This window comes from Panthera onca, chromosome A3 (genome assembly GCF_046562875.1).
Source record: "Panthera onca isolate mPanOnc1 chromosome A3, mPanOnc1 haplotype 2, whole genome shotgun sequence".
NCBI lineage: Eukaryota > Metazoa > Chordata > Mammalia > Carnivora > Felidae > Panthera > Panthera onca.
Genome location: NC_138341.1, coordinates 36,735,459 through 36,759,909, shown reverse-complemented (window position 1 = coordinate 36,759,909; position 24,451 = coordinate 36,735,459). Strand labels below are relative to the sequence as shown.

General features: G+C 46.1%; 1 long non-coding RNA gene across 6 annotated transcripts in view; it reads left to right on the top strand.

Annotated features, from left to right (window-relative positions):
- The window catches only part of LOC132692332 (uncharacterized), a 156,502-nt gene extending 133,473 nt beyond the window's left edge, over positions 1-23,029 (top strand). The window contains exons 4-5 of one of the 6 annotated variants that reach the window (XR_009616304.3): positions 20,784-22,051; positions 22,298-23,029. This is a non-coding gene — a long non-coding RNA (uncharacterized LOC132692332). Of the gene's footprint in view, positions 1-4,605; positions 4,966-11,609; positions 12,027-16,452; positions 16,766-20,783 lie in introns of those variants that run through there. The other 5 variants (XR_013554744.2, XR_009616318.3, XR_009616294.3 and 2 more) reach the window with 5 other exon arrangements.
- The last annotated feature ends 1,422 nt before the right edge of the window (positions 23,030-24,451 follow it).

Genomic DNA, 24,451 nt, shown 5'->3' with positions numbered 1-24,451 from the left:
CTCCCTTGAGAGCTGTATTCTACTTCTCGGACCACTCTGTTTCCTTAGCTCTCTTGCGTACTGTTGTTGGGCACTCGAGCTATTCCCTGCTCTCATGGTTACATAGGCAGCTGACAAAATAGTTTCTGCTCAGCACGTTCTTCTGTGTTTCATTTTTAATTTTCTGTGTTTGTACTGATATATATTCAGATTCAATTTGTGCTGATGGTTTGGCCTCCTATTCCATCCAGTTGAAAGGACTTTGTGTCGTTCATGATTTGCTTGTCTATTGCATTTTGGGGGTGGGCTCTTATACCCATTGGATGATCAAGAAAGACATTGTACCTCCAAGAGAGGAAGCCTACAGTATGCAGAGAGCAGTTGGTGGGTAAGAATTTGCATCTGTCCCCAACACTGATACCCTTGGCCATGATGCTGCTCTGATTCTTGCCCCATCCGTGGCATCCAAGGACGCTCCAAGATACCAACTGCTTTGCTGACATTATTTTAGGTACACAATGCTTACCAGATGCACCTGTTTAACCACAAAAGATTCTTAGTTGTTTGGGGAGACTCGAACCCGTGTTGTCCCTCGCATTCTTTTTGAAATGTTTGCAAGCCACATGGTCTATAATTCTAGACTATTCCCCCAGGGATTGCCATAAAGCAATCTATCCTTTTACGGCGTTTGAGAATGGACAGTTTGCTTAGGGGCTAGCTTCCCAGTATTTTTATCGGTGTGCTTCTCCGAGGTCATCTGAGAACTTTCCTCTTTGCCTGGGCTGAAGACTGACTCATTTAGTGCATCCGAGTGTTGTCTCACGGTCCTGGGTTCTACCTTTTTCAAGATCACCTGAAAAACTAGAAAAGTGGGAGGCTAAATTGAAATTGCGGGCTTTTTTGTCAAGTCTTTACATGTTAGCAAGATAGGGCAAGAAAGCCCTATCCCTTTCTTGCGCTCTTCAAGTAGCTTTAAAAAGCCTTGTGAAATCATGGTCCTTTAGTAGGTTTCTGCTTATTCTGGGTGTTAGCCTTCTCGATGCTGTCCTCAGTAGGGCAGTCCCTTCATGCACATTCTCTTTGATTCTGTGCCCCCCTTTCACATTTTAGGCATGCTTTTCTAAAGCATGATGGTCTAAAGCATGGTGATCTGAGATCACCAATGACCACCTTTGGTGGCCACATTGGTTTTTATTATTTTTTTTTTCTTGGTGTTTCCTCTTGTTTTGTTCCTCCCTGGGATTAGTCACGTGAATGAGCAGAATTGAGGGTTTTCTCTCAGTCTCTTTCTTCACTCGGTCTCTGTGCATTTGGACACTTGAGCCCCAGTCCTTCAGGTTAAGATTGGGTGGCACTAAGGAATTTTGTTTAATCTCTCCAGGCCTTGTTTTCTTTATGCCAGATTGGGGATGATAACGGCATTAACCTCCTGGCGTTGCTATAAGGGAAATAGTGCATAGTTAGGTCCTTATTAGTATTATTGTCTGCCTATTATTGAAACCCTTTGTGGTTACAAGTGATAGAAAGCCAACGCAAACTGGCTTAGACACTAAAAGATTCTATTGGCTCAGAGGATTTTCCCCAAGGGCTTGCCTTCAAGCAGAATCTAAGTCACCCCAGCCTTAGGCATAGCTGAGTTCAGAGGTCTGTTAATGTCACCAGAACCTGAGTCTCTCCATTTGGCTTTCCTGCTGCTTCACATGGAGGCAAGATGGTCGCAGCAGCCCCAGGCCCCTGTCTCCCTTGGGCCCCCAGCCTGGCAGAACCATCCTGTTTCTTGGCTCCTCTTGGAACTGGCCCCATGCCCAGAGCAGTGGAAGCCAAATTCTGAACTGGAGAGATTTGCTTTCCCAAAAGGGAGAGCCCAGGAGCCTTCCTGACCGGGAGTGATTTCGCGGACACTCTTGGGCACCTCCTCCACTCTGAAGCTCACAACTAGGACCTTTCAAAGCAGCTCTTTTCCAGCAGGATGGGCCCCACCAGAGTGCAGAAAGATGACCTTGAGCCCTGGACACAAGTCCTTGCTTCTTACTCCCTCCTTGACTTGTCTAGGTATTTTGGGCTTTGACCTACATCTCTGACAGCAGCTAGACTCCTTCCTGGGCTCCACACAGCTTGGTCTTGGTGGCTGGGAAGCACCTTTGCCTTTACCCTTTGACCCCCGCCTGTGCCTGCCAGCTGGGTTTTCCACACCTGGCCATTGACCTTGAAGTCACCCTTCTAAGACACGCCTGGCCATTCATGGTGTTTACCGTGTAACACTTCCGTCACATATGGCACTGGGTACCGTTGGTGTTTTGTTTTTTTTTGTTTTTTTTTTTTTAGTAACCTAGAATCCGTGCACCCTTCCTTTGCACAATTCTGTGTTCCTCTGTGGCATGGTCTTGACCATCGGGCAGTCCTGGTGGGCGGGGAGTTCAGGTGCTGTCTCCCTGTCTGGAAGGGTGTTGTCCCAGTGCCCTTTCCTGTCCCAGAGCGGAGCTGAGCAGCCTCAGAAGGAGTGACCGCGGCCCATCCCCACCCCGCAGAGGCACCTGACACACTTGTGCTCCCTCCCGGCCTGAACCCCGCGCTCCAGCTCAGAAAACAGCTCCCCTGTGAGCCCCTCGACAACGTCCCACACATTCCCCTTTTGCTTGAGTCAGCAAGAGTAGTTTCTTTTCAAGAACCCTAGCTGATATTCTTGTGCTGTGCCTCATCGTTTCTGGTTTTATAGATTTATTTGGGCTTTTTTTTTTTTTAATTCCTCCCTCTGAAGTTTCTGTTTAAACTCTTTCTGGTCACACTGGCAGGTCTCCTGCCGCATGTTCTCAGATTTGGGTTAGTACATCCTGCTTCCTGCCAGGACCCCGCTGCTCCAGGGTGGATCTGGGCTGCGGTCCAGCAGACACAATTCTCCATTCTGACACCATCTACATGCCCAGATGTTCCCTCCGTATACTTCCTCCCTCTTCCTTTCACTTCCAAAGTCACGAACTTCAAGTGAAGGGAGAAATGAAAACACCACCTGTACCACCAATTCCGTCAATTTCCTCCTCCGAACTTCAAAGTGCGTAGAAACGTACTGGATTGAGACTCAAAGGCTCACCGTCTACCACCCTTGGAAGAAAAGTTGGAAACCATCACAGGCCTTTACTCAAGGGCCATCTCTGACCGACGGGCTATGGCTGGCTGGGTTTCCCACCGGGGCAGGGTAGGAAGGTGTCCTGAGGGATCCGCAAGGCCTGCTCGGAAGTTGCGAAGGAAAAGTACAGTGAGTTCCCCTCCTCCAACACCCCCCTCTGCACATTACAAACGAGGAGACTGAAGCACACACGGATCAAGTTGTCTAAACTGGAGAAGAAGCAAGGGCGGTTCTGGGGATAGATTCTAGGTTGTTAGGCCTTTCCTATTTTTTTTTTTTTTAATTAAAAAATATATTTATTTATTTTTGCAAGATGGAGAGACAGAGACAGGGGCAGAGAGAGAGAGAGAGGGAGACACAGAATGGAAAGCAGGCTCCAGGCTCCGAGCTGTCAGCACAGAGCCAGACACGGGGCTCGAGCTTACAGACCATGAGATCATGACCTGAGCCAAAGTTGGATGCTTAACCGACTGAGCCACCCAGGCGCCCCCAGGCCTTTCCTATTAATGACAATGATGTCTCTTTCATGCTGGAGTCCAGTCATATATGAGGTCATCAAGGGCCACTTGCTGATTGCCTGTTATGTGTTCCATACTCAGCCTCTTCTGGACACCCTGGCGGGAGCCGGCTATGCCTATGAGCCTATCGATAATCCTTCTGGAGAACTTTCAACATCCCACTTTCCATGCCCTGGGGCCAGCATGGGCTGGGGGGAGGGGGCAGCGCACAGGATCTCCAAGGTCTGGAGGGCACCCTGGGAGCTCACCCATTAGTTGGGACACTATTAGACTGCAGCCAGCAAATTTTAGGGACCACCGTCCCAACACAAACATACCCCATTTCATTCCAAGTGGGAAGAAAACAAACGGGCAGGTGAACCTCCCCCAAGTGCTAACATTCATCACACTTGAGATGGTGAGTCGGATCCAAATTCAGATCTGGCATGACTCATTAGAGCTGGCTGTGGGGAGACGGGGACGGATTGTCTTCACCCTTCCTGTACAGCCAGGTCCTTATTTAAAAGTCCATCCTATTTAACTGTCAAGGTGGGAAACTTCATAAAAGCCAAAATGCCTAGAAGGAGCAAGGGAGCACGCTCACGGGTGATAAGAAGCTTACGGAAGCAGATAGCTCAAGGAATGGGGCGGCTACCCCCAAGCATTCACTCCGCAGTCCCCTGGGAGAGGGGCATTGCTCGAGGGCCAGGAGCTCCGGAGTGGAGTTTCCTGATAAGGAATAGAGAATGGCTCTGGGAGAAGCAGTCCATACGGACCCGGGACCCCTAGTCCTCAGTGGCCTTAGTGATGGGCGAGCATCCTGTTTTATTAAAAGCCTGTTGCTGGCAGGGAAAGCCGTCTGCCTGCTGTGTGGGCAGGGGCCCAATATCGCTGCGGGCAATTCCAAGCCAGTACTACTAGCTGAAATCAAACCAGGAAAGAATAGGACTGTTTTTTAGCTGATGAAGCAGTACTTTTTCTTTCTTTCTTCTCTTTTTTTAACAGTTCTCTCTCGCCTGGCTTCCACTGTGTACTTTTTGTGTGTGCGGGCATGCATGCGACATTCTTCACCGGGCTGCAGCTGGGGCTCAGTCCTGGATGAGCCCACCCCTACTTGCTCCTCCCTCACCCCCCCCTCCTCCCTGCGCTGCCTCACCCCGGTGTCACAGGCCTACCCAGCCCCCAGCCCCTGGGTAGAGGCGGGGAGCAGAGGGAGGCTCAGACTGTGGCCCGAGGTTATTTACAGGGTGGGGGTGGGGGCGGGAAGAGAAATTCGCTGCTTTGTTTATCTTCTGAGTCTGGAAACTCTACAGAATTCATCCATTTCCAAGGAAGCCTGCATGTGCAGGCTTCCAAAACTAAAAAGGAGATTCACTTCAAAAGAAACTAAGTGAAAAGCTGTTTTCTTTGTGAGCTGATTTGTTTATTATTATTGTATTTTTTTAACATTAGGTTTGCTGAAAGTAGGCAAGGGGAGTCATTTTTTTTTTCCATATTTTTATTGCATTTTTACTCTCATCCTCTGTTGGCTTATCAGTGAGGAGGGCAAATAATATTTTAAGAGACTGATATAAATATGTTCTCAGCTCATCTCACACATAGCTATGGGAAATCGAGGTTCTGCGTAAACGTTTACAATCACGTTTTCTGCTGAGGTTATAGAGGACTGAGAGTCTTCCATTCGTGTTTTAATCAAATTCACTCAGATTGTCCCACTTTTACAAATGAAAAACAGTGTGCTTCAACACAGATCTTTACGACTAGTTTTTAAAATAATAAAAACAATTTTAATATGCTGGATGGTTGTCTGTACATGATTTCTCTGGGTCTTTTCACAATTTGGAGTGAATGGTGCCCATAGCAAATATAGCATGTTAATTTACTGGCCTCTTTTTAACCCTGCACTCAAACAATAAACTTTTCATGTGGTGCCAAGAAACAGTATATGTTTTGAAAAAAAAATTTTTAAAGACACAGTCAGTGGAGAAAAGGAGATTTCAGAAACAAACGTAAAATGTGCTTGAAAATGTGTTACTTCACATGCGAACATTCGATTTCATATATCCTTAAATATAAATATTCGATTTTTAAAGTTTCTATTATTTACCGCATTATATGAATCATTGTACTGATGTAAGCCTAAAATCATGTAAACTTACAAGTGTTGCTATGTATTTGAATATCTTATGGGATTTGTTTATGGGAGTTTCAAAAGCCTGGGGAGAGGTAGTCTATGGCGCAAAAAAAGAGTGGCATGAATCATGTTAAAGCTGATCTACTCTTTTCTAAACTGTGTCTTTTAGGTAAAAGATATATAACAAATTGGATTTTTTTTTTTTTCTCCACTCTCTGATTACTTAAGAGAAACTAGGGGATTATCTTTATGGTGAGGAAAAGGGCACAGAAGGCAGTATTTTTCTTTTTTTAAAGAGGGGCAGGGCTCAGTGTTCTGCTTACTCTGCCTTTGCTGGTAAATTTAAAACATTAACTTCAAGCTTCGATATTGTGCTTTCTTGTGAGTCACTGGGCCAAAAGCCCATCCTATCCTATATTGTCAGGCAAGGGTCCAAGACGAGAAATCAGTAAAGCACAGATATAAGAAGTCTTTGCCTGTGCAGCGAAACAATCGTCATGAAGAAAGTTCCATTCTTGCCGTGGGAATCCATTTCTAGATAAATGTAGTTAAAGCCTTTCAGTGCCAGAAGAAAACTTCTGCAAGGAAGAACTCAAAGAAAACCATTTTCCATGCTACAGACAAGTATTAACACTACTGATCAACATTTGGTCCAAGAAAGAAATGATTACCTGTTTCGGCTTTCAAAAGGAATTCAATATCCTGTTGACTACAGAGCGGACTCAGAGAAATGGGACTACTGAGTAATGCAATCGATCCCTTCCAAGAAGGAGAAAGAGGGTGTAGCTTGGACCACAGGAAGCACCATTGATAATATTTTTTTTCTGTTTCTGGAAAATCAACCAGGAAAGAAAGTATGTCTGAAACATTTAGAAAATAGGCTGTCCTGCCTCTGGTTCTGGAACGAGATGTCATAGGATCACTTTTCCCTACTCCATTTCTCCGAATACAACTAAATTCCCTGCAAACTATTCAACTGACAATGGTAAAAGAAATCTGAACGTTGGAAAACAAAACAAAACAAAACACGGTGGACTGGAAAGAAACCTCAAGACTTGAGAAGCAACTTTCTGAGTTCCCTGGATTTTCTTTTTATTTCCCATGTACCCTGATCTGGGCACAGGAGGGGCTTGCAATCTGGAATCACCAATAGGCACAGACAAGAAAACAACAACAAAAAACGAAACCCAAGAATATCCTCCTCTCTCTGGTCAAAGTTCAGGAAAGGGAAAATCTAACAGAGGCCCAGTAAGAAGTTCCAGCCCCCACTACAATCCAGGGTCCTTGCAAACAGTCTAATCTGCAGGCAGTGGGGGCGGAGGCAGCAGAAGCAGCAAAGCCCCAAGCAGTTCTGGCCTCTGGTCCACAACTGAGACATCAGCGGGTGGCCTGATCCACCCACAGCAGCAGCAGTGAAGCCCCATGTCTCCCTGGCCTTGACCCAGTAGCGTAAGGAGACCCAGGCCCAGCAGCTACTTCCCGGCTCCCAAGGGTTGCCCAGCAACAGTCTCCTAACATAATAATCACATAAGAAAGCAATACAAAGTGATATATTAAAAAATATAATAATTAAATCAAAACGGAACTCTAAGAAATGTTCAGGCAACCCACAGAAAGACAAGAACAAAGGAACAGAAGAATGAGAAACAGAAGGAACAAACAGAAAACAAATAATACAACACTAGACTTAGCTTTAATAGATCGCTAGATACCTTGAATGGAAATGGTCTCAATACACCAATTGAAAGACAGAGATTGGCAGGGTGGATTACAAAACGCGACCCAACTATATGTTGTTTATGAGAAACTCACTACAAATTTAATGACACGAGGAGACTGAAAGCAAGAGAAAGGGAAAAGATATACCAAGCAAGTATTAATCAAAAGCATGAATGGCTATGTTAACATCAGACAACACAGACCGCAGAGCAAAGAAGCTACCATGGGCAAAGAGGATTATTCCACTAAGAAAAAAATAGTTCTCCTGTGAACCAAATAACAGTTTCAAAATAGCGAAGCAAAAACTAAGACAGCTGAAAGAAAATTAGACAAATCTGCAATTGCCTTTGGGAGCTTCCCACCCCCGCCCCCACTCCCACCCCCGCTCAGAAACTTTAGGACCACTAAAGAGAAAATTAGACCACCACCACCAACTACAAAGATCTAATTGGCATTTATAGGATGCTCAGTCAACAACCGCAGAACATCTGTCCTTTCAAAGGGCCCATGGAACATTCATCAGGGTAGACTGTATCCTAGATCGTAAAGCGAACCTTAACAAATTCAAAAGAATTAAAATCATAGAGTATGTTGTCTGACCACAATGGAATCAAACTATAAATCAAAACAGGAGGTCAACAGGAAAATTTCCAAATACTGGAAAACTAAATAAACTTCTAAATAATTCATGGGTCAAGGAGGTAATCTCAAAGGAAACTTTAAAAATCATAGCACTGAATGAAAATGAAAATATGTTCATTTTCATTTTCATTCAGTGCTATGATTTTTAAAGTTTGTGAGAGGCAGCTAAAGCAATGTTGAAAGGGAAATTTATGGCACTAAAAGCTGCCTTGGAAGAGGAAGTATCTCAAATCACTAATCTAAGTTCCTACATCAAAAAATTTACAAAAAGAAGAGCAAAATAAATTCAAAGCAAACAGAGAAAGGAGATAATAAAGAGCAGAAATCAATGAAATTGAAAGCTGGAAAATTGTAGAAAAAACCATTGAAATGCCAAGACGGTTCTTCAAAAAAATAAAATAAAATAAAATTACTAACTTCTAGCAAGATTGGCAAAGATAAAAAGGAGACACAGATCCCGATCCCCGATATCAGAATTGCAGGAGATACCACAATAAATTCTGCAACTATTATAATGATAATAAAAAATACTACAAACAACTTTATGTTCATAAATTCAACAACTTAGAAGAAATAAGACAATTCCTCTAACACCCAAACTACCAAAACTTAGCCAAGATGAATTGGATGATCTACTGAGTTCTTCAACTGTTGAAGAAATTGAATGTGCAATTTAAATGCTCCACAAAAGAAATCTTTAGGCCCAGATGGCTTCACTAGAACATTTTACCATTCAAAGAATAATTAATGTTATTTCTATATAATCTCTTCCAGACATAAGAAAGGATAAATCACTTCCCACTTCTATATATGAGGCCATCGTTGCTCTGATACCAAAACCAACTAAAGACAGTACCCTCCCCCCAAAACCCCTGAAGACTAATATCTCTCATGAACTTAGATGCAAAAATCATCAACCAAATTTAATCAAATCCAACGATGTATATATAAATAGTAAGACACTATGACCAAGAAACATTTATGCCAGGTATGAAATACTGATTCAATATTTGAAAATCAATCAATGTAATACACCATAGTGACAGGCTAAAGAAGAAAAATCATATGATCATATCAACTGATGCAGAAAAATCATTTACCAAAATGCAATAACCATTAATAATGAAAAAAATCTGTCCACGCACTAGGAATAGCAGGGAAGTTCTTCGGCCTCATAAAGAATATCTTCTGAGCCCTACATCAAGCATTGTATTTAATGGTGAAAGATTAAATGCATCTAAGATCTGAACAAAGATGTAGAACAAAGCAAAGATGTCTGCTCTAACTACTCTTACACACAGTATTAGAAGTTCTAACCACTGCAGGGGCGCCTGGGTGGCTCAGTCGGTTGAGCGTCCGACTCCGGCTCAGGTCACGATCTCGTGGTTCGTGGGTCTGAGCTCCGTGTTGGGCTCTGTGCGGTTCGTGTCGGGCTCTGTGCGGAGCCTGGAGTCAGCTTCAGATTCTGTGTCTCCCTCTCTCTGCCCCTTCTCTGCTCACGCTCTGTCTCTCTCTGTCTCTCAAAAAAGAATAAACGTTTAAAAAAAAAAAAGTTCTAACTGCTGTAACAAGACGGGAAAAAGAAATCAAAGAATCAGTAAAACTATCTCTGATTGCAAGCAGCATGACTGCATAGAAAATCCCAAGGACTCTGGGACAAATAGCTCGTCCTCCTTGCCTGGGCTGCATCAATCAGGCAGGTATTTGCAGTTGTTCTCAGGGTTTGCCGCAGTAGACAGCAGCAGGGGGACAGAGAGCACTGCATGGGCATGGTAGGCCAGGGGACACCCCAACTCCCCGACTCTCAGCTGTGTGCCCCCGGACGCCTTCCTTGATCTCTCTGAACTTTGGGCCCCTCATCCGAAGTGGGGTTTTATGATAGAATCCAGAGCCTATAGCTGTTGTGAGTATTCAACGAGAGCCGGTGTGCAGACAATTGATCACTCTATACTTGCTGCCGTCCTGCTACTGTGGCTGCTACTGAACGTGATGGTGCCATCTGCTGAGCTGCCCCCAGGCACTGTCACTGAAGCCAAGAGTCCTGAATTCCCCTGTTAGTGGTCCTGTGACTTGTCGACTCACCCAACCATTCTAAGCCTCACTGCTCTCATTTATAAAGTGGGGACGATAACCCCTCTCTCATAGGTTTCCTGTCAAGACCTATGAGGTCTTAAGACCAAGTGGAACAACGCATAAAAGTGTTTTGAGCCCTTGATGATAATAATAATAATAATTAATAATAATAATAATGGCCAGAATTTGTTGAGCACTCCCTGCTCAACACAGATCGCTTTTTGCCTACGACCTTTTACCTAATCCTTATAACGATGAATTGTTAGTCTATGCAGTTTGGGAAACTAAGACCCCAAGAAGTAATGTGTCCAAAGACATAATTTGTAAGGGATAGAATCCAAATTCAGACACCCAGAATCTGGCTGGGCTCTCATGCTTTCCAGAGAAAGTAAGCTAGTGAGGATAAGAACAGCTTGGCATGGGGGCTCACTTCCACTGGCAAGATGGGTACGATCTGGTGTGGGAGCCTCAGAGAGCAGTTTGTGACAGGCAGGGGGGGAACCAAGAGTCATCCTTGGCAATGGCCACTGGCTCCAAACTAACAAGCTGTCTGAGAAATGAGGTGCCCTTTGGTGGAACACCAGGTGGGACGTTAATGAGAGAGCCATCCTCCCCCCACCCCCATCGCGTTTCCTTGAAAGTTCCAACAATTAGGCTGAAGCAAACTACGTGCCCAGGTCTAAAAATAACTCCGTCACTTCCAATAAGGGCTCAGTCTGGGCTGAAGTCATTCTTTCAGGTGCAGCAAAGGAATGCTTGACTGTGCGTCATGAACTTAAAATAGGAGCAGGGTCAGAGGGCCAGCTGGGGCTCACAGATGCCAAGTGGGCAGTTTCTCAGCTGGTGTTTTCTAATATTTCCTGCTTTAAACAGCAGGTTTCTGCCTTTTTTTTTTTTTTTTCAGTTGAGAGGGGGTGAAAATGTATGTTTAAAACGTTCACTAGCTTTGCTTTCTCTCATCTCCACGTGTATTCTTTCCACCCGTCATTTGCATTCATTTTTACTGGCTGCTCATGCATTGTCCTGAAATATACTAGTCACAGAAATTAAAATAGGCAATTCCACCTCTTTCTCCCATCATGGATGGATCCATAATGTTTTTCCTGAATATCCCTGGCCAGAGTGCCCCAGGGAAACCGCTGGTTGGACAATTCCCTGATCCCATGGTATGCTGGAAATGGGCTGTCCATTTGTCCGGGTGCTCTACAGAAAGTGGCTCTTTTGTAAAGGAGAGTGGAATCGAGTCTAAGATCCTACCAGTTCTGAGAGTCTGTGATTGATTTCCTTTTTATAGCCTGGCTATATTTAGGTTGATGAATTATATTCAAGATGGAATCATCGCTGATTCTGTCAATGAATTGTTTTTGTATTCAAAAGCTACTGAAAGGACTTCTGATCCAGACAAGACAGCATAAACTCACTTCTCCCTTTCCTCCTCCAGCTAGGTACAATGATGAACTCTGGAAATATTGCAAGAGGTCACCAAAGGAAAACTCTGAAAGGGGAAAGAGAGAGGGAAACAAGCTAGAGATCCTAGTACTGCAAGAACAACACAGCAGGGGGGTGTCTTACTACCCCCTTGTCCAACAGGAGAAGGTGATCTCGGCTTGGCATTTCCTGCTGCCCAACCGGGCTCTAGAGGAGAACCAACAGAGGTTCCCTCTTTTTGGTGGGCCTGAGATTCTCCTCTCTCATGGACAGACACCTGGAATGGCCAGATGGTACCAAAAAAGGGGGTTACAGCATAACAAGCAACCTCGCCTGGGAAGAAGCTTTTTTGTCTCCATGGACCCAAGAGGACCCCTTATCTAGAGGCACCGGGAGAACCAGACTGAGGAATTTCCTTCAGCCCCCTCAGGTAGCAGCAGGGAGGACCAGTGGGAGCCCCAAGAGACTGTAATAATATGACAAACGCTCTGAAATTAAATTGCCATTGGACCCACAGCCCACTAACCTAGGCCAGGATCTGCTTGTTAACCTAAATAGGGTGAGAGCTGGCTTAAAAAAAAAAAAATTCAAATCGGATTGAGAGTCTCCTAACATAAAAGGCAAGATGTCCAAACATACACATCATATCAAGAACCAGGAGAATAACGTAGATGAGAAAAGACAATCAGGTGACACCCACTCTGAGATGAACCAGGTGCTAGAAGCACCTGACAAAGACTTTGAAGCAGCTGTCATAAAAATGCTTTAGAAAGGAAGTGCAAATTCTCTTGAAACAAATGAAAGAAGAGAAAAAAAATCTTGGCCAAGAAACAGAGCTTATAAAAAAGGAACCAAATGGAAATTATAGCATTAGGAAATACAATAACTGAAATAAAAAACTCACCAGATAGGCTCAATGGTAGAATGGATACGACAAAAGGTAGAATCAATAAAATTGAGGAAAAAACAACAGAAGTCACCCAATCTGAGTGACAAAGAGAAAGCATACAGAAAAACTTCTCTACTGTAAATGATGACTTCGATTCACACATTAGTAGCTTTGAACACATGCAGATGGGCTGCTTAATCACCTTAAGAGAACTAATGGTTTTAAATAGTGACAAATAATTGGAAAATAACAAATTTTAAATGACACCATTTACAAAAGCACCTAAAATATAGGGAATAGTTGGGGCACAGATGATTTTTTAGGGCAGTGAAAATACTCTGTATATTATAATGGTAGATACAGGTCATACATTTTTACAAACCCATAGAATGTATGCCATCAAGAGTAACCTGTAACGGAAACCATGGACTTTGGGTGATAAGATGGGCCAATGTAGGTTTCTGAACTGTAAGAAATGTATCTTTCTGGTTGGGGATGTTGATTATGGGGGAGGCTATGCAAGTGTTGAGGGAAGGAGTATATAGGAAATCTTTCCTTTCCTCTCCATTTTGTTGTGACCCTAAAACTGCTCTTAAAAAAGTCTTTAGAAAATAGCAAAATAGGAGCACCTGGGTGGCTCAGTCAGTTAAGCATCTGACTTCAGCTCAGGTCATGATCTCACAGTTCATGGGTTCGAGCCCCACATCGTGGGTCTGAGCCTGCTTCAGGTTCTATGTTTCCCTCTCTCTCTGCCCCTCCCCCACTCATGCTCTGTCTCTTAAATATAAAAAATAAAACAATTTTTTTTAAAAATAGCAAAATGTGATGAAATTTAATTAAGAACTATAAGATTATTGTTGAAAGATATTAAAGAAACCCCAAGCAAATATTTATAGAATGAAAAACTTAATGCTCTAAAAAATTTTTTTTAATTTTTAAATTTTTTTACTTGAGAGGGAGTGTGAGTGGGGGAGAGGGGTGGAGAGAGTGAGAGAGAGAGAGAGAGAGAGAGAGAGAGAGAGAATCTCAAGCAGGCTCCATGCTGAGCATGCAGCCTGATGTGGGGCTTGATCCTAAGAGAATGGAATCATGACCTGAGCTGAAATCAAGAGTTGGGTGCTCAACCAACTGAGCCACCCAGGCGCCCCAAGACTTAATGCTTTTAAAGTCAATTCTCTCCAAACTGATCTCTAGAACTAGCACAATTTCAGTATAAATTCCAGTAGAGTTTTGTTAATTTTATTTTTAGCATAAACTTCATCCTATAATTTATTTGGAAAATTAAAAGACCAAAACAATCTTGAATAGGAACATTTGTCAAGACTTATTCTGAAGCTTTAGTAAATAAGACAGTGTAAGATTTGTGTAAGCATAGACAAATAGACCCATGGGACAGAAATGAAAGTTCTAGAAAACAGACCACTCACATTCAATACCTTGATTTGTGATTTTAAAAAAAGACACTGCCATGCAATGAGACAGGAGGGATGGTCTTTTCATAAACTCTGCTGGGTTGACTGCATATTCATTGAAAAAAAAAATTAATCTTGACCTTACCTCACACCAGACACAAAAATTAAATCAGGTAGGACACCTGGGTGGCTCAGTCAGTTATGAGTCTGACTCATGGCTTCAGCTCAGGTCATGATCTCATGGTTCCTGAGATCTAGCCCCACATTGGGCTCTGCTTGAGAAAATCTCTCTTTCCCTCTCTATCTGCCCCTCCCGTGGTCGTGCTCTCTCTCTCTCAAAATAAATAAATAAATAAGCTTAAAAAATCAAATCAGGTAGACTGTAATCTAAATATGAAAGGTAAAATGATAAAACTTCTAAAAGATAACATCAGAGAATAATCTCATGAGCTTGGACACGAAAAATTTTCTCAAATACAGTACAAAAAAACCACTAAGAACATGAGAAAAGATCAGTAAACTGGACTTCATTAAAACCAAGAAGTTTGCTCACCAAAAGACACCAAGAAGAGAGTAAAAAGGTTGGGGTGCTTGGGTAGCTCAGTGGGTTGAGCGTCTGACTCTTGATTTCAGGTCAGGTCACGATCCCAGGGTCATGGGATCGAGCCCCGAGTCAGGATCCACACTGACTGTGGAAATCTGCTTGAGATTCCCTCTCTCTCTTTCTTTCTCTCTCTCTAAAAAATAAATAAATAAATAAATAAATAAATAAATAAATAAATAATTTAAAACCTTAAAAAGAGAGTGAAAGGCAAGCCACAGAGAAACAATATTTGCGTATCTTAAACTTGATTTAAAAAAATTGTGTCCAGAATATATGAGACATCTTCAAAAACCATTAGTAGTCCAATAGAAAAAAAATGGGCAAAAGACTGGCACAGGTACCTCACAAAGAGGCTATACAATTTATCAGTAAATATGAGCAGGGGAGTACAGAGGACATTCACAGGGTAACACCACTATATACCCACCAGAGTGGCTGAAAATGAACAGACTAATAACATTAAGTGCTGGAGAGGATGTGTGGCCATTGCCACCGCCATCCACTGACAAGCATGGCGGTAAATGGGTGCAATCACTGTGGAAAATTTGGGGCAGGATTTACTGCACCTGAACAATGTAGAGCCTGTGACTCAGCAGTTCCCCTCCTTGGTATACCCCCAACTGAAACATATACACACACACGCACCGAAGACACGTACAAAACCGTTCAGAGCTATCTAGTTAAGGAGCCAAAGACTGGAAACGTGAAAAGTTCTAAAAGGAAACCACACTAAAATGGAGTTGGGAGGCCAGAGGTGGGAGTTCTCATGCCCTACCCCTCCTGGCCAATTGCAGAAAGAGCCACACCTTTAAAAATTTTTTTAATGTTTATTCATTTTTTGAGAGAGAGAGAGAGAGAGCACGAGAGTGGGGAGGGGCAGAGAGAGAAGGAGACACAGAATCTGAAACAGGCTCCAGGCTTTGAGCTGTCGGCGCAGAGCCTGACGTGGGACTCGAACCCATGAAGTGTGAGATCATGACCTGAGCTGGAGTCAGACGCTTAACCGGCTGAGCCACCCAGGCGCCCCAAGGTGATACTACTTTAGCGACTACTTTACTATCCCAGAAGGAGGAAGATTTTCCTCCCCTGGCGACACTCAGCCAGTGAGAGACTGTAATAACTCAGCCAATGAAAAACCACTATAATTTGAACCCCCAGTTGACCCTAATGGACTTTTTTTTTTTTTTTACAACAGACCTCCCAACTTGTCCCTTTCCTCTGTAAAAGAGCGTTCCTCTCCTTCAATCTCTGGACTTGCCTATGCTTTTGCTCTGAAGCTACTTTGTCCCGAATTGCGATTCTCTGCTTTTTCTGAATGAACCCATTTTTTTTACTGGTAAAATAACTGGCAAGTTTTTTTTTTTAAAGTTTATTTCTTTATTTTGAAGAGGTGGGGGAGCGCGAACACGAGGAGGGGAGGGGCAGAAAGAGGAGAGAGAAAGTCCCAAGCAGGCTCCACACTGTCCGTGCAGAGCCTGAGCAGGGCAGGGGCTCCATTTAGGAATAGTGAGATCATGACCTGAGCTGAAATCAAAAGTCGGCCGCCTAACCAACTGAGCCACCCAGGCCCCGATCTTCAAGGTTGGTAGAAATAGCCCAGAGTTCCATCAACAGTGGAATGGATAAATATCTGTGGTGTCCTTAGCAATGAAATTGAACAATCTAAAACAACACGAGCTAACACAGAACTGAAACCTTCAAGTTCAGGGTAGGGAGCCAGACAACCAAGAGGGCACACGGGATGATACTATTGACATGAAGGTCAAGAACAGACAAAGCTAATCGGTGGGGATGCAAGTCAAGATGGTCGTTATTTGGAGGATGTGACTGGAAAGAAACACAAAGGGGCTGTTGGGGTGTTTGTAATGTCCTGTTTCTTTGTCGCTGTTGTTGTCGTTATCTGTCTCTTCTTTTTCTGCTGAAGTATAATTAACATCTAGTGTTATATTAGTTTCAGGTGTACAATATAATGAAGATTCAACAGCGTCCTGCTCCTCAATCGGGTCATGGTTTCATAGATTTGGTTCCTTTGTGAAAATTTGTCGCGCTCTTATGCAGATCACTTGTGCACTTTTCTCCATGGATGTCTGACTTCGGCAAAGGGTTGACCTAAAACACTATGTTGGAGTTTGCAGAGGTCAACACAGCCACAAAAACTTTGTTGCTTCACAAAGAGTATTTTATATGATGCCCCAAAACTTTGGAAACCAAGATGCCGTTTTCTCACTCTGAGCCAATAAACACACAAACTGATAGAAAAGTCATTGGGTTCACAGATGACTTATTTGTAGACAGTCTACACCACATGTCCTAACATCTTCCATCCAAAGGCAGGCCAGCCTTCCATTCAGCAGAGAGGCCCTGCTCACCTGTCAGACCATCCGCTTCTCTGAGCCCAGGGAGTTTGGTTATGCCCCACTCTGGTCCTCCCGCCCTCACCCTGGTCCTCCCAGCTGCTCACCTGACGCCATGACCGACATCAGGGCAGGCCGCCATGTCAGTGTGGACCTCACCAGTGACCCATTCTTTTCATTCCATGCTGACGTCCCCTGACATAGAGAACTGGAGACGGAATTCTTTGGGAATTTCCGGTCTAAAACCATCTAGAGAGCTCTTGCTGAGTTACTGAAGATACCTTTGCTGGAACACTTGGCTAAAATCATCCTGGCATTTTTTTATGAGGAAGCGGGTTTTAATTTGGAAGATGTATCTGCTGAACGATAGGGCCATTAAACACCAAAGAGCTGGTTTATTTCCTTTTGAGATGTTTTATGCTTTCTAGTCCCTCATTCCCTTCAACCAGTAGGATGAGAGGTATTGGTATAACCAGCTGGACATTTTTTTTTTTTAGTTTATTTACTTATTTTGTGAAAGAGAGCACAAGCAGGGGAGGGGCAGGGAGACAGGGAGAGAGAGAGAGAGAGAGAGAGAGAGAGAGAGAGAGAGAGAGAGAATCTCAAGCAGGCCTCGTGCTGTTAGTGTGGAGCTGAACTTGGTTGGGACTCAATCTCATAAACCGTGAGATCATGACCTGAGCGGAAATCAAGAGTCAGACTCCTTTTTTTTTTTTTTTAACGTTTATTTATTTTTGAGACAGAGAGAGAGAGAGCATGAACAGGGGAGGGTCAGAGAAAGAGGGTGACACAGAATCTGAAACAGGCTCCAGGCTCCAAGCTGTCAGCACAGAGCCCGACGCGGGGCTCGAACCCACGAACCGTGAGATCATGACCTGAGCCGAAGTCGGATGCTTAACCGACTGAGCCACCCAGGCGCCCCAAGAGTCAGACTCTTAACTGACTGAGCCACCCAGGCACCCATCAGTTGGACACTGTTTACAAACCATTTGTGTGCAACCTGTCATCTTCTCTCCCTCTGTAGGTAGCTAAAGTTACGTTAGAGCAAGGGGACCCTCGAGAACACCCAGCATAGCCCCCTGGTTTGCCAAAGACAGGGCCAAGTCTGGGGGAGGGAAAGGGATTTGCAAGTTGAGCTATAAGAACACAGGTCTCCTGGGACACCTGGCAGTGACCCCACACTTGGGGATCTGAGAACAAAGCAAGGTGTTGTTGAGCCCAAATTAGCTGTCACCTCCTTCCCCTGATTCCTTTTCTTTGCTTCCTACCATCAAAGTCAGGTTCCAAATGCGTCCATGGGAGGGGCCAGGAACCGTCTCTGTCCCCTGCTACAAGCAAAAGGCCCTCAGGCGTCCTCATCTGGGGTGAGCTGGAGGAGAGAGGCAGCCGTGTGGAAGGGCCAGCCCCGAAAAACACAAGTGCTTGAGGGGGCTTGCAGAGGGGTGTAGCAAAGAGTAAAATTCTCGGCCTCTGGAAATGCACATCATGGGTTCAAATTCCACCTCCCCCACTTACCGTCTCCGGGCCTCAGTTTCTCTAGCTGGGAAGCAGGAATGACGGTAGAAGCCCCTCGGTCAGATTGCCGAGGACAACGAACAGTGTGCGAGCTACTGGAACAGTGCCCGAATGCCGAGGCACCGCAGGTGGTGAGGGCGGACGCGCTCCCAAAAGGGCAAGGGGCCACGCTTCGGGTGTCTTCAGTGGATGCAAAAGGCAGAGACGGCTCTTGGTCATGGAGGTAGAGCCTGTCTGTTGCCCAAGCGAACCACTTCCTGGCTTCCGTGAAACCCTCAGCTCTTAGTATGACCAACCGGTTGGGCTAATGACCACATGCCATGACGCCAGAGACAGAGAGACAACAAAGGGAGAATCTGATCAGTGGAGCCTGGACGGGGCGCGGAGAGGTGCCAAAGGCAAACCAAAGTCACTTGACCGGTGGGCCCCCCCTGTGGAAGGGATAAAGGCAACCTGCCGTACCCTGAGAGCTGGGAATATCTTCCCCTTGGAAAACATTCCCTCCTGGGCTCTGTCAGTTGATGGCTGACATGTCCACTCTTAGATAGCCATTCCTTTGGCTTAATATATGGTCCTCTGTCCAAAAGACAGAGTCCTGGGGCACCTGGGTGGCTCGGTCGGTTAAGCATCTGACTTCGGCTCAGGTCACAATGTCCTGGTTCGTGAGTTTGAGCCCCGCATCGGGCATCGGGCTCTGCACTGACAGTGTGGAGCCTGCCTGGAATTGTCTCTTCCTTTCTCTCTGCCCCCTCCCCAACTCGAACGTGCTCTGGCACATGCACGTGCTCTCCCTCTCTCTCTCTGTCTCTCTCTCAAAAAAAAGGACAAAGAGAGAGAGACGGAGAGACAGAGCCCTTACTGGCAAAGTGGGTGGCCCCAATTTAAGATGTGCTGTGCTCACGTGGTTCTGCACGTTTTTGTTTTTGTTTTTGTTTTTGTTTTGGAGAGAGACAGAGTGTGAGTGGGGGGAGGGGCAGAGAGGGAGAGAGGGAGAATCTGAGCAGGATCCTCGAGGTCAGTACGTAGAGCCGGACGCGGGACTCCAACTTGCGAAGCCATGAGTCCACGACCTGAGCCAAAATCAAGAGTCAGACGCTTCACTGACAGAGCCACCCAGGCGCCCCTGGTTCCTCACGTTTTATACAAAGCCTCCTTTTCTGTGTCTCCCCGTGAGTGTGACAAGGGTCTGCTCACCCAAGAGCTCTGGGACAGCGTGTGCAGCTTCCAGACTGCCCATGTTAAATATGGTTAGCTGATTACCACGACCTGTCCTCGCTGTGAGGGGGCTCCCACCTCAGAGTCTCATTCTCGCTTCTCTGTCAGCCTGGAGTGCTCAGCCAGGCGCCATGGTCCTCCGGCCCCTCGGGTCTCTGGGGTCACTCCTCAGGCAGGCCTCTTGCCCCACACAATCCTGTCGCCTTGCACTCTGATTTTCATCAGTGCTTCTGCAGGTTCCTTCTCTGTGATCTGTCCCCCTCACTAGCATGCCGGTTCTTTCTTTGTCTTGATGTCATAGCATTCTAGCCCCTGAAGCAGTGCTTGGTATGGGCAGGTGTTGAGTAGGTAACTGATGAATTAATGAATGAGTGGATGAATGAATGAATGAGCAGACCAGTGGATGAATGAATGAATGAATGAATGAGTGGATGAATGAATGAATGGATGAGTGGATGAATGAATGAGTGGATGAATGAATGAGTGAGTGGATGAATGAATGGATGAGTGGATGAATGAATGAATGAATGGATGAATGAATGAATGAGTGGATGGATGAACGAGTGAGTGGATGAATGAATGAATGCATGAGTGGATGGATGGATGAATGAATGAGTGAGTGAGTGGATGAATGAGTGAGTGAATGAATGAATGGATGGATGAATGGATGAGTGGATGGATGAATGAATGGATGGATGGATGAATGGATGAGTGGATGGATGGATGGATGAATGAATGAGTGGATGGACGAATGAATGAATGAGTGGATGAATGAAAGAATGAATGAGTGGATGGATGAATGGATGAGTGGGTGGATGGATGAATGAATGAATGAATGAGTGGATGGATGGATGAGTGGATGGATGGATGAATGAATGAGTGAGTGGATGAATGAATGAATGAGTGGATGAATGAATGAATGAATGAGTGGATGAATGAATGAGTGGATGGATGAATGGATGACGAATGAACTGGACACTTCCGTCACAACCTACGCAGAGCACCGGGCTTATTAATCCTAATTAAAGCAGAGTAAGCGCTTTCGCTCTAGGTCCCCGGGGCCCTTCTGTAAAGGCTCCAGTGGAAACTGCACAGAACAAAGATGTGACAAAAGAACTCATTCGTGCGGAGGAGAAGCTGGCCTGGGGACCATGTTACGCTGCATGCTTTCATCTGCTACATTTGTGTTTGCTTCGAGGGTTTCGTGTGCTTTTTCAACAAGAGAGTACAGGTAGGAGAAGCCGTTTCCAGACTCATCACAAAACCAGCACCACGGGCAGCATCGAACGTCCACGGAGCCCCTGCAACATGCTGAGCGCCATCCCAGGAACCTGACGCCCGCGATCGCATCCCATCCCCGCCACGACGCCGGTGTAGACATGAGAAAACCAAGGCCTCGACCGGCTGGCATCCCAGCCTTTCCAGTTGGTCTCCTTTCCTTTCCAGTTGCTGGGGTAGCTCCGAGTGGGCAGGAGACACCCCAGCTGTCCTCTGGCAGTGTGCCAAGTCACCTCATCCTGCGCTTTTCTAAGATGGGAGGGTCAGCCTGCAAAACGACGAAAATGGGGCCCGCCACTCTTAGAAGTTCTGCCTCATTCCCTGACACCTAGGGAGTCACCCCAGCCTGCTCCGGCCCAGCTCTGGGTCAGCACATTCAGCAAATCAAGTGCAGCCGAGGCCCGGCCTTCTAGCTCCAGCCTCCCCGCCTTGTCACACGCACCACCCCTCCCAGCGGAGCCTGCGCTGGTTCATTTCCACGGCCGCCGGGTGGGCTGCCTGCCAGAGGGTTTTCATGAGATGTCCGGTTGCTACAGATTCAGTGCCTGACAGGGCGGACACTCAGTAAACTGCAGATGCCCCGCAATGTTTTTCTGTTACTGATTCATTTTTTAGTCTAGCTGACGCCCCTCTGTGGGCACCGTATTTCACACCCGCTGTGCCCCAATCCGACGTGACAAGCTCTCTCCTTGGGAGTACAGAAGCGACGAGAGGAGGTTCATGGCCTGCACGCTACCACAGGGCAAACACAGGTACAGGTCCCCTGTGGAGTGTTAGTAGCCTGGAGCCATCAGGCCTCCCAGGAGCCTGTTTGTCAGGATAGGAATCTTCCAGGCTCATTTCAGCAGTGTGTGGACAGAGCCCCACCGGATAGATGACCCTGAAAACTGGTAGGGAGAGAAGAGTCAGCTGGTTCTCACCTCAGAAACGAGAAGACTTTTCTCCCCACGTGAGAACAGGTGGATGGAGATGGGACTTCACATCATCCATCTTCCGCGAAGTCACTTATACCGTGACCTTGGGCAAGTGGCTCAGCTTCTCTGAAGCTCAGTCTCCTCTCCTGCAGAAGGAGAGTGGTGGTCTGAACTTGCCTCTAGGTCCTCGAGGCTGCAGCCTGCCCTGTGCAACCAGCTGGGGGAGGTTTTGTCAGCCAGACTTCATTCCAGGCCTATTACATGAGAATCTATGGTAGGTGGACTCGGGTGATTCCCACGCCCGTGGCGGGGAGGGGGGTTGCAGGTCCTAGAACAGCTGGCTCCTCCCCTCGGTCTCAGCTCTGACGTCTGTGAAGGCCCGAGCCTCCCCACCCAACTCCCCCCACACACCCTTGTCCTGTTTGCCACAGATTCATTTCCTGACTTAAGGATGGACGTGTTTAGGCCCGAAGGCCCCCGAGAGGGAAATGTCTACTCACTTTGTCATCCTGCTTCCCAGGGGTGTCCTCCGGGGACAGGCCCTGGGGGCCCAGATGGCTCTGGCGCCTCCGTCAGGAGGTGTGGGCCTCCAGGACAGTGTGGACAGTCCCTGGGGACATCTGAAGGCCTCTCAAGAGATGGTGACAACAGACTCAAAAGGGAGAACTCCTGCCAGTCATAAATTATCCTCTCCGACGCCAATGGTTTTTTCTGTTGTTAGAGATGATTATTACAGGCGTGAACAATGGCCCCGCTGTTCTTTCTCTGCTGACTGAGAAGCAGGACATCCAGCTAGCTCCCGAGTCACCTCACAGCAGTAGGCATGGAAAATATCGACTTCCTTCTTATTTCTTGATCCTCGTTGCTTTTCTTCCTTCGTTTCTTATCACCTCTTAGGCGTTTTCATGTTCCTGCTCTTCTCTTCATTCTTCACGCGATAATGCTTATTTAATTTTGAATGTTCTCTTCCAGTCAAAAGTTGGCTTGCTGGGTCCAGACCAAATGGAAACAAACATGATGAAATTTGTGCTATGCTGAAGGGCGCCTGGGCGGCTCGGTCGGTTAAACGTCCGACTCCAACTCAGGTCATGATCTCACGGTTCGTGGGTTCGAGCCCTGTGTCGGGCTCTGGGCTGATGGCTCAGCACGGATTCTGCGTCTCCCTCTCTCTCTCTGCCCCTCCCCCGCTCACGCCCTGTCTCTCTCTGTCTCTCAAAAATAGTAAATAAATGCTTAAAAAAAAGTTTAAAAACGTTTGTTCTATGCTGAGAGGGATGAAGACGAAAATGAACGCCAGCGATTGTGGCAACGATGACATTTGGGGACGGGCAGAGGGCACCGGGAAGCGAGAGGCCGGGCTCGCAGGAGATGTGCCATTCACTCTCGCGGGTGTGTGTGTAAGGCACAGGTGTGATGATGCTCCAGCATTCTCCAGTAGAGTGCTTCTCAGCGTGTGACCTCTGGGCTAGTGGTCTCAGCGTCACCTGAGAACTTGGGAGAAATGCAGATTCTCGAGTTGCATCCCAGACCTACTGAATCAGGAGCTCTGGGGGGGTAGGGCCTGCGAATCCACTTGAATAAGCTTCTGGTGGTTCCAGTGCTGCTTGAGGTTTGAGATCCGTGACATTGTGCTGCGTAGACACCTCACTCGCTGTCATTAAGTGAAAGATTCGATTGATATCTGGACATGGGGTGGGGGTGTTGGGGGGTGGGGTGGGCACCAGAAGGCGAGGAGGAAAGGAGGTGGGAGACGCTAACCTGCATTGGTTAGGGGGGCAGCCTGGGGCAAAGGAGGCTGAACTGGGGAGTTAGGAAGCTGGGAGAAGTGAATTCAAAGAAGAATCCTTGGGGTGCCTGGGTGGCTTGGTCGGTTAAGCATCCGACTTCGGCTCAGGTCATGATCTCACGATCTGTGAGTTCGAGCCCCGCGTCGGGCTCTGTGCTGACAGCTCAGAGCCTGGAGCCTGTTTCAGATTCTGTGTCTCCCTCTCTCTCTGCCCCTCCCCTGTTCATGCTCTGTCTCTCTCTGTCTCAAAAATAAATAAACGTTAAAAAAAAAATTAAAAAAAACAAACAAAGAAGAATCCTTTTTCCCAAGTACGATTTCTATACCATCTTGGTAAAGTAACTCTAAATCATTCTTCTAGGGTCTACAGCAAATGCTAAGTGAAGTAACCTCTTGGTTCCTAAATTATTTCTGAGAAAGGGCGAACATTGCTTCTTCCAAAAAAGCTCCGGAGAGTGACCTAACAAATACACCCAATAATGGTGACACTGCTTATCAGCTGGTGAATGGTAACATTTTCTGTAAGTGGCTTCGGCTCTTTTTACTTTATTTTTCATTTTTTAATGTTTTTATTATTTTTTGAGAGAGGGGAGGGGCAGAGAGAGTGGGACAGAGGATCTGAAGAGGGCTCTGCACACGGGCAGCAATGAGCCTGATGCAGGGCTCGAACCCACGAACCGCGAGATCGTGACCTGAGCCGAAGCCCAACGTTCAACCGACTGAGCCGCCCAGGTGCCCCCAGATCTTTTTTTTTTTTTTTTAACGTTTATTTATTTTTGAGACAGAGAGAGACAGAGCATGAACAGGGGAGGGGCAGAGAGAGAGGGAGACACAGAATCTGAAACAGGCTCCAGGCTCTGAGCGGTCAGCACAGAGCCCGACGTGGGG